This window comes from Rattus norvegicus, chromosome 17, assembly GCF_021556685.1.
Source record: "Rattus norvegicus strain SHRSP/BbbUtx chromosome 17, alternate assembly SHRSP_T2T, whole genome shotgun sequence".
NCBI lineage: Eukaryota > Metazoa > Chordata > Mammalia > Rodentia > Muridae > Rattus > Rattus norvegicus.
Window position 1 is genome coordinate 75,808,845 of NC_141550.1, and position 11,273 is coordinate 75,820,117.

The following is an 11,273-nucleotide window of genomic DNA, read 5'->3' on the forward strand; positions in this document are numbered from 1 at the left end:
ACTCATAGGACATTGACTTTGACCACATAATCATAACTGCAAGGTTCTTAAAAGACATCATATTTTCTTTATGTTTACTTTGTTAGCTTATGTCCTGGATAGTCTCATTCAATTTCCAGGTTTTTTTAAGGTTAAATATCTAATCTCTTTCTAGAAATCCAATCTCAGACTTACCCGTCACAATCATTTTTAATTTTTAAAATTATTTTGTTTTATTTATGTGTATTGGTGTTTTGCTGTATGTAATGTATGTCTATGCATCACTTACGCATCTGGAACCCACAGAAGCCAGGAGAGGGTGTCAGATTCCCTGGAACTAGAGTTACAGACAGTTGTGAGCTTCCACAGGGGTGATGGGAATTGAACCCAGGTTCTCTGGAAAAGTAGCCAGTGCTCTCGACTACTGACTTGACTCATTTATTCAGCATATATATATATATATATATATATATATATATGTGTGTGCATGTGTTTGTGTATGTGTACATATCTTTATCTTATAATATATTTTATATAATACAAAATATTTTATAATAGATCATACGTAAATCATATAAATATATTCATACAAATAAAACATAAAATAAAATATATTAATATATTCATACTATTCATATGATATATTGAAATTTTAATATCAAATTCTTTACATATAGAGATAGACATATAAAATATATATAAAGAATTCAATAGTTTTAAAACTGTCACTGGGAGGCCATATTCTCTGTTTCTGTGACTTTCCTGGAGTCACACAGCAAGCTTGTAAGCTAGGTAGACCTAAAGCAGAGCTCTGGGTAAACTCAAAGGGAGATGTTATTGGAAGCTGTAAAATCTAGCTCATGATGCTTAATAGGTGTTTCTCTTGGGCAGTCTGTGTGCTTGCTGACCCTGACAGCTTTTATAAGGGCTTGGAATGTGTCAGTAGATAGCACTGTGACCCTAAGCAGAGGAGAGTACAGACCAAACTCTTTCCTGTGGGAGCCTCGTCCACCTTTCTGTCACAGAGAAAACTCAAATGTCACTGTACAATGGCTGGGAAAGCATTGCTGAATGTGACACTCACAACTATTGGCTAGAAATATAGCTCAGCTGTAGAGTACTTGCTGTCGTAGTCAGGGTTTCTATTCCTGCACAAAACATCATGGCCAAGAAACAAGTGGTGGAGGAAAGGGTTTATTCAGCTTACACTTCCACATTGCTGCTCATCACCAAAGGAAGTCAGGACAGGAACTCAAGCAGGACAGAAACCTGGAAGCAGGAGCTGATGCAGGGGCCATGGAGGGATGTTACTGCCTTGCTCAGCTTGCTTTCTTGTAGAACCTAAGACTACCAGCCCAGGGAAAGCACCACCCACAATGAGCCCTCCCACCCTTGATCACTAATTGAAAAAATACCTTACAGCTGGATCTCATGGAGGCATTCCCTCAAGAGAGGCTCCTTTCTCTGTGATGCTCCAGCTTGTGTCAAGTAGACACACAAAACCAGCCAGTATACCTGCCCAACAGGCTTTAGGCTCTAAGTTGAATTCCCAGCAAGGGACAAATTGAGGAGTGTATTAAGTGTTCCAGCCTGCCTGCCTCTTTCTGTCTTCTTTGCTCTGGGTTGGTAAGAGTTCCCACGTCAGAACCCCAGGCTTTCATTCACACTCTAGGTGCTGAGTGTGGCAGCTGATGACGCTGGACCAAGCAGATAGGAACTTTGTAAGGAGAGGGTTCTGTCTACAATGAGGTTGCTCTTCCTGCTGAAGGGGGGAAGGAACCAGAAAAGTGGGGAGCTACATAAAGAGCACAAAGTAAGGAAGGAGGCAAAGACAGAAGTGCAGAAAGAGAAGGCTGAGGGGATGGAAACCCCAGGAGAGCTCGAGCAGCCACTGGTCCTCAGGGGTGACTGTTTTCAATCAAGTTTTCACTTAATGGAACAGCAACCATTAGAAATCTCAGGAGACATCCCTCTGAGCTACCAAGGCATCAGCAGTGAATTCTACAGCAGAACTCACTGTATCCACAGACAACAATGGGGGTAAAAACTTACCTCAAGGAGTTCAGGGAGGCAGGGTGGAGAAGATTCAGACACAGTAACCTGAGGGTTCCTAGGAGTCTGATGTGAAATCAAAAAGAAATTTGGAAGGATCTGGACATAAGAGGGAGGTCAAAAGATGTTTTATGGCATTACCCTTAGTCAAGGAGAAGAAAGAACGTGATTGCCAATCTTTAACAATGCAGGAAACTTTAATGATTCAGTGCAGAAGAGAGCCGTTGGATGGGGCAGTGCTGTGATATATGGCACTGAAGCCTATCACTTGGCTAAGGGGTTTACTGAGCAAACTGTAGACGAGGACCGGGGTGGGGCTCAGCAGTGGGGAATAAAGAACAGAAATCTTGTGTGGGAATTGGGCTGGACTGTAACTTTCTAGATTTACTCCCATAATCCTCTGTCTGTCTAGACCCTGTGCCAGGTCCAAAATTTCTACAATCTCCCAAAGCAGTATCATAATTTGAGGACCTAGTTTTCATGAACGTGAACCATCACAGGTAAGATGTGGAGAGTCACTGCTCTGAACCCCACAGGTCAGCGGTGAAACCACTGAAACCTTGTCCCAGAGAAACAACCTCTCTGAGTCAAGGGACCACTCTTTGTTCAGGGATCTCTAAGTCACTTAATTTCCATGTAGGTTTTTAAAACCCATTAGTAAGGAGTTATCAATCATTTCCTCATTTCAATCATTCAGGATGATTAAAACTGAATGGGTAAAAATAAACAGTGTTTGGCCGCCAGCAAATGACAATAAGAAATATTAATACTAGGATAATTTGTTTAATAATATGGTTATTGGCTCCAGTTACATTGTATATCTTGCTCAAAAAAACCAATACAAACTATTACTAAGAGAGTCTTTGAAGTATTGAATAGAGTCATCAAACTCCCATTACGATTGTAGATTCAAAGACCCACTAGGGAACCACCATGAATAATAGCAGTGGATAAATAAAATGCTTGAGTTTTTTTTTTCTCCCATTACCAAGGAATAGAACTTTAGATTCTCAATTACCCTGAAGGGTGTGGCTCTGTTAGAGACTCAGCAGTATGTGTATTCAGGGGTTGGAAGGGAAAGGGATTTCAGAAAGACATCAAGTCATTAAGGGTAGAGTTAAAACAGCATTGCTTTGGTAACAAGAGGACACCTACTACTGTAAAGGTAGATGAACGGGCCAGTTCCACCCACTTTATCTGCTTCCCAGTATTAGCAGTTTATTCCTAGGCTTGAGAGCTAAGGGAGAAGGAGGAGAAAAGGCTGATGTTCTGTTTGCTTGATTTCTCCCAGCTGGTTACCAACAGCCACAGATTGTGTTTCTGTGCCACTCTCTGTGAATCTGGACACTAAGGGATTATGCTCAGAGCCCTAAAAGCATCTTGATATACCCTGATTATCTTTGGAAAAGGAATACTGAGGTAGCACTTCTGTGTGGGGCAGCACACTGTAAAAGGTATCCTGATTCCTGGTCCAGTTAGGTCAAAGTCCTGGGCACCCTAAGGGATCCTAGGAGATCAGGCCCTTCTCACATAGCTACAGACCTCCCCATCCCAGTTCCCTGTAGAGAGGTTTGAGACAGATCAGTCACATAGGGCAACGCCCCAAGCCCCTCCTCCACAGGTGAGGACATGACCACAGGTCACATAAACTCAAGACAGATCAGTCATAAAAGCAGGACCACGCCTCCAAATATGTATTCCCAAGCTCTCAGGCCAAACCAATAGGAAGTACCTACTGTCAGACCCTGACCTATCCCCAAACTGTATATAAGAATCCTATTCAGAAGGATTAAAGGTGTGTGCAGGAATTACTCCGTTGTCTGAGATAGTTTTAAGAAGCAGTCTCTTTCTCCAGCCTTAATTTCTTAAGTAATGCTTATGATGGTAACCCCACAATTAAGACTGAAGATTTGAGACTGGAGAGATGGTTCAGTAGTTAAGAGCACTTGATTCTCTTCCCAGGGACTGGAGTTCGATTCCCATTACTCACAGGCAGCTCCAGGGAATCTAAACCCTCTTCTGGCCTTCATGGGAATCCAGAACGCATGTGCACATATAGAGATGCATAAATGACAATAAGCTTAATAAACTCAATATTGAAGACGTTTATTGCTTCAAAGTTGCCTTGCATCCTTTAAAAATTCAATTTTTTGCGTTATTCCAGTAAGAACATTAGCCATGTGGAAATATATTCTACTGCACTAGGTAGAGGCACTTGGTATGTAGTGGATCTCCAGCAATCATTGAGGTTTCACAATTGGCATTTTATATCATTCTATACCATCTCTTGCTTGCCAAACCTCGATGCACCGATGTCATCTTGACAGAAGTCAGAGCTGGTTGTGATACTCTCAATTGAGAAAATATCTCGGTAAATTTTCCTGTGGACAATTCTGTGGTACGCTTCTTAGTAACAGAGGTGGAAGGACTGGGCCCACTGTGCAGGGTGCTATTCCTGATAGGTGGTCCTGGATGGTGTAAGAAAACAGGCTGAGTACGCCATGCAAAGCCAGCCAGTAAGCAGCATTCTTCTATGGCTTTTGATTTAGTTCCTGCCTCCCAGTTCCTGCTTGAGTTCCTGTAGGAACTTTCTTCGGTGATGGACGGTGATGTGGAACTGTAAGCTGATATAGATAAAGCCTTTCCCCTCAAGTTCCTTTTGGCAATGGTATTTAATCCCAGGAATGGAAACTTTGGCTAAGACACATCATGGCAACTACTGCTGTGGTTCCTACTCTGTCTCAGGTAGGAGGATCACACAGTATTTGCTTTCTGAACCTGGGTTTTTGTCCCCCCCCCCCCCGAGGGATGTCTTTCAGGTTCATCCATATTGTTGCCATGTGGGATTTCCTCACTTTTAAAAGTTGAACAGTTTCCATTCTGGCAGAGTAGCACTCGAACATGTATCAGACCTTCAATTCTTGCCAAGTGTGAAGAATGCCACAGGAAGAGAGGGGTGTGAAAATCTCTTCAAGGTCCTGCTTTCAAACTGGTCGTGGTTGTGCACACCTGTGATGCAAGCGCATGAAGAGTGGAGGCAGGAAACCAGGAGCTTGAGATCAGCCACAGCTGCATAGCAATGCCCTGCTTCAAAATGAGCGAGCAAGCAAGCGAGTGAGCAAGCAAGCAGGCAAGCAGGCAAGCAGGCAAGCAAGCAAGCAGGCGAGCAGGCGAGCGAGCAAGCAGGCAGGCAGGCAAGCAGGCAAGCGAGCAAGCAGGCAAGCAGGCAAGCAGGCAAGCAGGCAAGCAAGCAAGCAAGCAAGCAGGCAAGCGAGCAAGCAGGCAGGCAGGCAAGCAAGCAGGCAAGCGAGCAAGCAGGCAAGCGAGCAAGCAGACAAGCAAGCAAGCAGGCAAGCAGGCAAGCAGGCAAACAAGGCAAGCAAGCAGGCAAGCAAGCAAGACGCAAGCAGGCAAACAGGCAAACAGGCAAACAGGCAAGCAGGCAGGCAGGCAAACAGGCAGACAAATGGATTTGCTTTTCATTCTTTTGCATATTTCTTGTATGCAAGTGGAACTGATGGGTGGTACAAACATTCTATTCCTAGTTTTTTTGAGTGAACTATTTTTAATAAGGGCAATAAAATTTTTTCATTCTAACCAACATCTCTAACATCTTTATGTCTATGAAAATATACATTATCTTTCAGATAAATATTTGTTTATGTGCACATGCATGTATAGGAGAGAGAGAGAGAGAGAGAGAGAGAGAGAGAGAGTGTGTGTGTGTGTGTTTGTATAGCTAGAAGACAATCTCAGGTGTCATCCAATTTATTTTGAGACAGGGTTTTTCATCACCCTAAAGTTCACCTTAAAGTCTAGTCTACTGGACAATGAGCCGTAGCCACCTGGATCTGCTTCCTTCTGCCTCCCTATCTCTGGGATTCCAAGCTTGTGCCCCACAAAACTTTTTATGTATGTTCTGGGGATGGGACTTGTGTCTGTGTACTGCAAGGCAAGCCCAACTTTACCAGTGCCCTAGTCTGAAACATTCATTGCTCGTGAAAATCTCCCATTTGAAATAAATGCAATGTGGTAGAAACAAGTTATGACTTTCCGCTTTGAAGTTATAGACCCAAAGCAGCAAAAGAATCAACACAGGAAAGTGTGAGATTTTTTTAACTCTATAGAAAGTTGTTTTATTTTAAGTTGAGCAAAATAGAGCTAAGAAATGACAAAATTTCCTAACAGAAAATATAAGAATATGTGCATTTAGTATGTATCTTTGTTTATAGCATATAGTATATGTATGGTTTATGTATATGAGCACATGCGCATGTGCTTGTGTGTGTGTGTGTGTGTGTGTGTGTGTGTGTGTGTTTATGTCATGGTCTAGACTGTTTATCCACAAGAAGTGGAGAGAGACCAACCTGAAGTATTCAGATGATAGTATTGACACCCGGGCGTTGTCTGGAAGCAGAGTAAGTCATCAGAAACCTATCAATCTGTCAGTGGTTTTGAAGCACTGAACTCTTTGGAAATATACGATTTGGTTCATGGCTAATTGGGGAAAAGTTTCAAACACTGAGTGTTTCTGCACTGTCTTTGAGTGCTGTTCATTCACAGCAGTATTGACTGGTCAAGTAAGCATATTTAGCTCAAAAGAACCGTGTGCATTTTCAGGTAACATAGGTTTGGCTCATGGAAAATCCTGGAAAGGATTGTACCTGATCTCATGCCCACGCACGTTTGGTCTTGGACCTTCAGCATTTGCTTTGTTTTCTTCCTTTGAGTAAATATGGGCTTTATCTTACATTTGATTTCAGGCACAGACAAAGGCATGGGTTCAAACCTGCTTCCCATTAATTCTTAATTAATTTTATTTAATTTTAAATAAAATTCCTTGATTAAAAACTTTTATGATACTGACTATTGACAATTGCAGGTAAGGACACACAGTTTATATGTTCCTTTTAATTGACAATGAAGAAAATTTATTGGAAAGAAAAAGAACTCTCCAGTGGATAGATTGGTGTGCGCATTGGTACCTGATGATCAATTTATTTAAAGTAAGTTGACCCCTTACCCTTGAAAAGAAGGAGGTTGGCAGGGAGGCAAGTAGGGACTTCCTTCATGTGCTGAGTAAAAAGTTCACATCTGAGGGGCCTGTGCTCCCTTCCTATGTGAGACCAGCTCTCAAACAAAACAGCCCCAGCCTGAAGTTTCACAGCAGACAATGACTGCCAGGGGTTTCCTCCCCACCCCCCACTTTTGTCTTTTTAAATCTAATCCTGTGATAAACCTCTTGTTTCCTACACTTTACATGCATCTCCTTTACTGGTCCCAAATCCATCAGGCACATTGTGGCTGGCTCACTGTGAGCAAACACAACTGACAGTTTCCTTCCTCCGAGTAAACAGTGCGGGCACTTAGACACAGTTCAAAGGGTTTATCACCCCGATGAGTCTGTTCTCTTTAGCTGGGCAAATAGGGCCAGCTCTAACTAACTTCTAATTAGACAACTTTATTCTCTACAGACATTCCTAATTTTTACAAGTAAAATACTGTATAATGACTCAACCAATGGCCTGTTTTTATACAGCACCCATTTCTCCTGTTTCCCCTCCCCCAGTCACTGCGATAACCATTAGCCCCTCATCCTCATTTAATTTTGTTGCTATTTATGAACACAGCACTGAACATTTAATAGAACGGGTGGTCCTCCTGGGGTCCTGTAATGTTGGATTTCTTATTGCTTGCACCCTGGCTAAATTGTCCCTAATCTACCTAACAAGTGTTTCCCATCTTACTCTTTGGGTCCTATTGTCTCTCTAGAGGGAGACTCAGTAAGTGCAGTGGCCTCCCCTGGCAGAGCAGAGCAGAGCAGAGCACAGAAGGCATGTGATGTCGTGCCAACTGCGGGGAAAGACACTCTGTGAAAACAATATCCCACCAGCAATGGGTATCCCGTGGCAGCCAAAATGTGGACAAACTCAAGCTCTCCGAAAGACAAACCATTCATGTTTCCCATTGTTCCCACAGATACTTGCTTCCCTCTGTTTATTCCAGCTTTAATAAACCAATGAGTCACACCGCTTGCTTCTGAGTCCAAGTGATTTCCCACTTCAAGTTTGTTCCAGGACGAGTGGGCTCAGAGATTGGAGCAGAGGGCTGGTGCAGGAGCCTTGTTTTGAAGGTTTGTTCTACAAGCTGGCCTTTGCTTTACAACTCCTTGCTGGAAAGCATTGAAACAACATTGTCTGTGCTCATTTTGCACCCTTAATAGCAAAGGTTCCAGAAGCACCAGACCACACCCCTGTCACTGGTTCTGGATGCTGAGAACTGTGTTTGGGATCTCTAACTGAATTGTAAGTTCACACTACTGGGGGTTTTACCTACACAGCCTTTATTAAAAACAGTCACCGAGCAACCTCTAATTGAAGTACTGTGAACAGCCAGGAAGAAGAGGGTTATTTCTGTGATGTGCCCCTGTATCTGATTGTCTCCATACCCTACTGACAGAGGTCAAGGACTCTGGGCTACATACACTGCAGGGGACCAAGGCACATCTCTGTTGCAGAGGGCTCTGCTGTAGTGGGGCTCTGGCTTCTTGGCTCATGGTGGGAAAGTCCTGCACAGAAAGTAACAGGTGAGAAGAAAAGAGAAGGGACACTTTGTATGCTTTGTTGTCTTTAGGAGTGGGAGAAAGACTGTGTATTTGGAAAGGTAAAGTGCTTGGGTATCCTCCAAGGGTGCAAAGGATTTCTCCGAGCTTACCACAGCATAGATAATAATTGTTAAAGACTTTATGTCCTGATGGTTTGGAGCTTTGGCATAGAGTCCAGGACAGGCAGGAGAGTGCCAAGCCTTGTTGGTGGTGTAGGTGGTGTTGGTGGTGGTGGTGGCGGTGGTGCTGGTGTTGGTGTTGGTGGTGGTGGTGATGGTGTTGTGGGTGGTGTAGGTGGTGATAGTGATGGTGGTGGTGGTAGTATTCCTATTTTTAACCCCTTACTTTACTTGAACTCCATCCTATCTTATCTCTGTCACCTATTATACTCTCTGTGATGTAGGAGATCAACCTGTGGGGGAAGCTCAGAGGTGACAAAGTGGAAGTTGAGATATTTGCGGTGTCAGGAGGAAGAGCAAAGCTTAGCCAGAGGAAGGGGTTAGAAGGAAGGCGAAAGGCAGACAGAATTCTAAGCTAAAGGCCCATGCAGTGGGAGAGGAGGTTGTGAACAGAAAGAAGCATGGAGGACAATAATGAGTTGTGGTACATGTCGGGACATAGTTTGCATGGTTCATGTGGGGGCCAGGCAGTACTGAACCTCACATGGGAGACAGAAACAGAGTCAAAAGCTATCTGTAAAGTATTTTGATACTAATTCATAACAATGAAGAGCCCAAGAAGCATGTCTATAGGAGAAAGTGAGAGCACAGTAGGACTCCATCTTCAATATGAGCCAAAAGAGGCTGACGAAGACACGTGGATGAATGTGGATGTTATGACTCTAGGATCGATATTTTTATTTCAAGAGAAGGCAATATATTGCTTTAAGAATGTCAAAAAATATTGTCATCTTTTTATTGAAAAGGGAGAAGACAGTTTGGATTATCTAAATTTAATTAATTTGACTTTATGAATAACAACATTGCTATTGACATTCTTTGTTTTGGACATAAAAATCTTTTGTGTAATGGTATATGAGAAGCATTGCATAGGTGATAAGCTCATTGGATAAAGAGGGAGAAGTATGATTTATGGCAGAGGAATTACTCTATTGGATTTGAGCACAGTTGAGGATGAAGGGAAAGTGGAAATCAAAGTCTTTTAGTAATGTCTACAGAGTAGCAGTCATAAGGCAGCAATGCTTGTTATCTGAACACTGTAGACAGGCAGGAGAATCACACATCAAGGGCCAGCCTGGGCTCCATAGCAATTCTATCGAATGAGATTCTGGCTTTAAAAATAGAATACAACAATGGACTCCAAACAAATGAAAGTCTAAAGAACAAAACAAACAAAATCCCTCAAAAAAATCACAACAGCAAAAATACTTCAGAATAATCAGTGCTCAGTAGTCAGTACCCAACAATCAGTACTCAACAGTCAGTGTCCTACAGTTAGCACTCAACAGTCAGCACCCAAGAGTCAACATTCAACTGTCAGTATCCATTAGTCAGTACCCAGCATTTAGCATCCAACAATCAGTATCCAATAGTCAATACCATATACCATATATCATATATCACATACCATATACCATATATCACATATCATATACCATATACCATATATCATATACCATATACCAATATCATATACCATATATCAGTTCAGGCTCATCTCAAATTGTGAAATAGCAGAAACAAATAATCCTTGTATAATGAACAATTTTGCACCCATTGTTAAGGTCATTGAGAGCTAAGGAAGGAAAGCAGGACTCTTCCCAGTTTTTGGGTGAGGGAGTTATATGGGAGGTTGAAAGACATAACCACTGAACCACCTCTTCAGTCTCATATCCTAGAAATATGCAACAGGAATTTTATGTAAAAATATTACCTTGTATATGCTGGGTTACATTTCAGGCCAGCTATCCTTTTTCATGTTGCTGTTGGAAATTTAAAATTACATTTCAGTGTCTCACGATACGTTTGACAGCACGTTGTTTCTTTCCTAGCATTAGAACTGCACACATAGAAATCCCATGTAACCATGACTCACACTCATGGTTGCTTCAGTTGCTTTTGGGCACTGTGAGATGACCAACATTGACAACAGATTTAAAAAAAAAAATATCTTAATTATGTACAGATATTCTTCCACCAGCATTTGTTGAAACTATATTAAAAAAAATATAAAGGAACCAGATCAAAATGTGAAAGAGTGAAATGTGACAATGGAAAGATTATCAGCATTTTCCTGATTACTGTCTCAACTGAGAACATTAAAGAAAGTGATAAATGTGCTGTCTCTTACTGTGGGAGAGTTGTGGATACTCTATTTTAATTAATTCTCTATGTTCAGATACTGGCTAGAAATTAATACATTTCCTTTGTGACCTTTATATTTGATACATAGCAAATTACTCCCTCATCAATTAAAAACAATTGACCTATGCATTAGTCTCTATCCCTAATTTATCATGGTGTTGACAATAAGCAATCCATCCAATTAATTATTATTCATTAAGAATGCTCAAGAAGTCTATTTCTTTTTTCTCACCATCTATGTTCAGAAGTGATAGAAAGAAGTCAGCCCACTGTAGGTTGGTGAAGTGACTTGGCACTGCCAAGCCTAACAACAC

At 41.9% G+C, this 11,273-nt stretch overlaps 1 long non-coding RNA gene across 3 annotated transcripts in view; it reads left to right on the top strand.

Annotated features, from left to right (window-relative positions):
* LOC120097778 (uncharacterized) overlaps positions 1-8,062 on the top strand; it is a 33,826-nt gene extending 25,764 nt beyond the window's left edge. For all 3 annotated transcript variants that reach the window (XR_015641852.1, XR_015641850.1, XR_015641851.1), the window contains 2 exons: positions 6,914-7,037; positions 7,804-8,062. This is a non-coding gene — a long non-coding RNA (uncharacterized LOC120097778). The remainder of the gene's footprint in view (positions 1-6,913; positions 7,038-7,803) is intronic.
* The last annotated feature ends 3,211 nt before the right edge of the window (positions 8,063-11,273 follow it).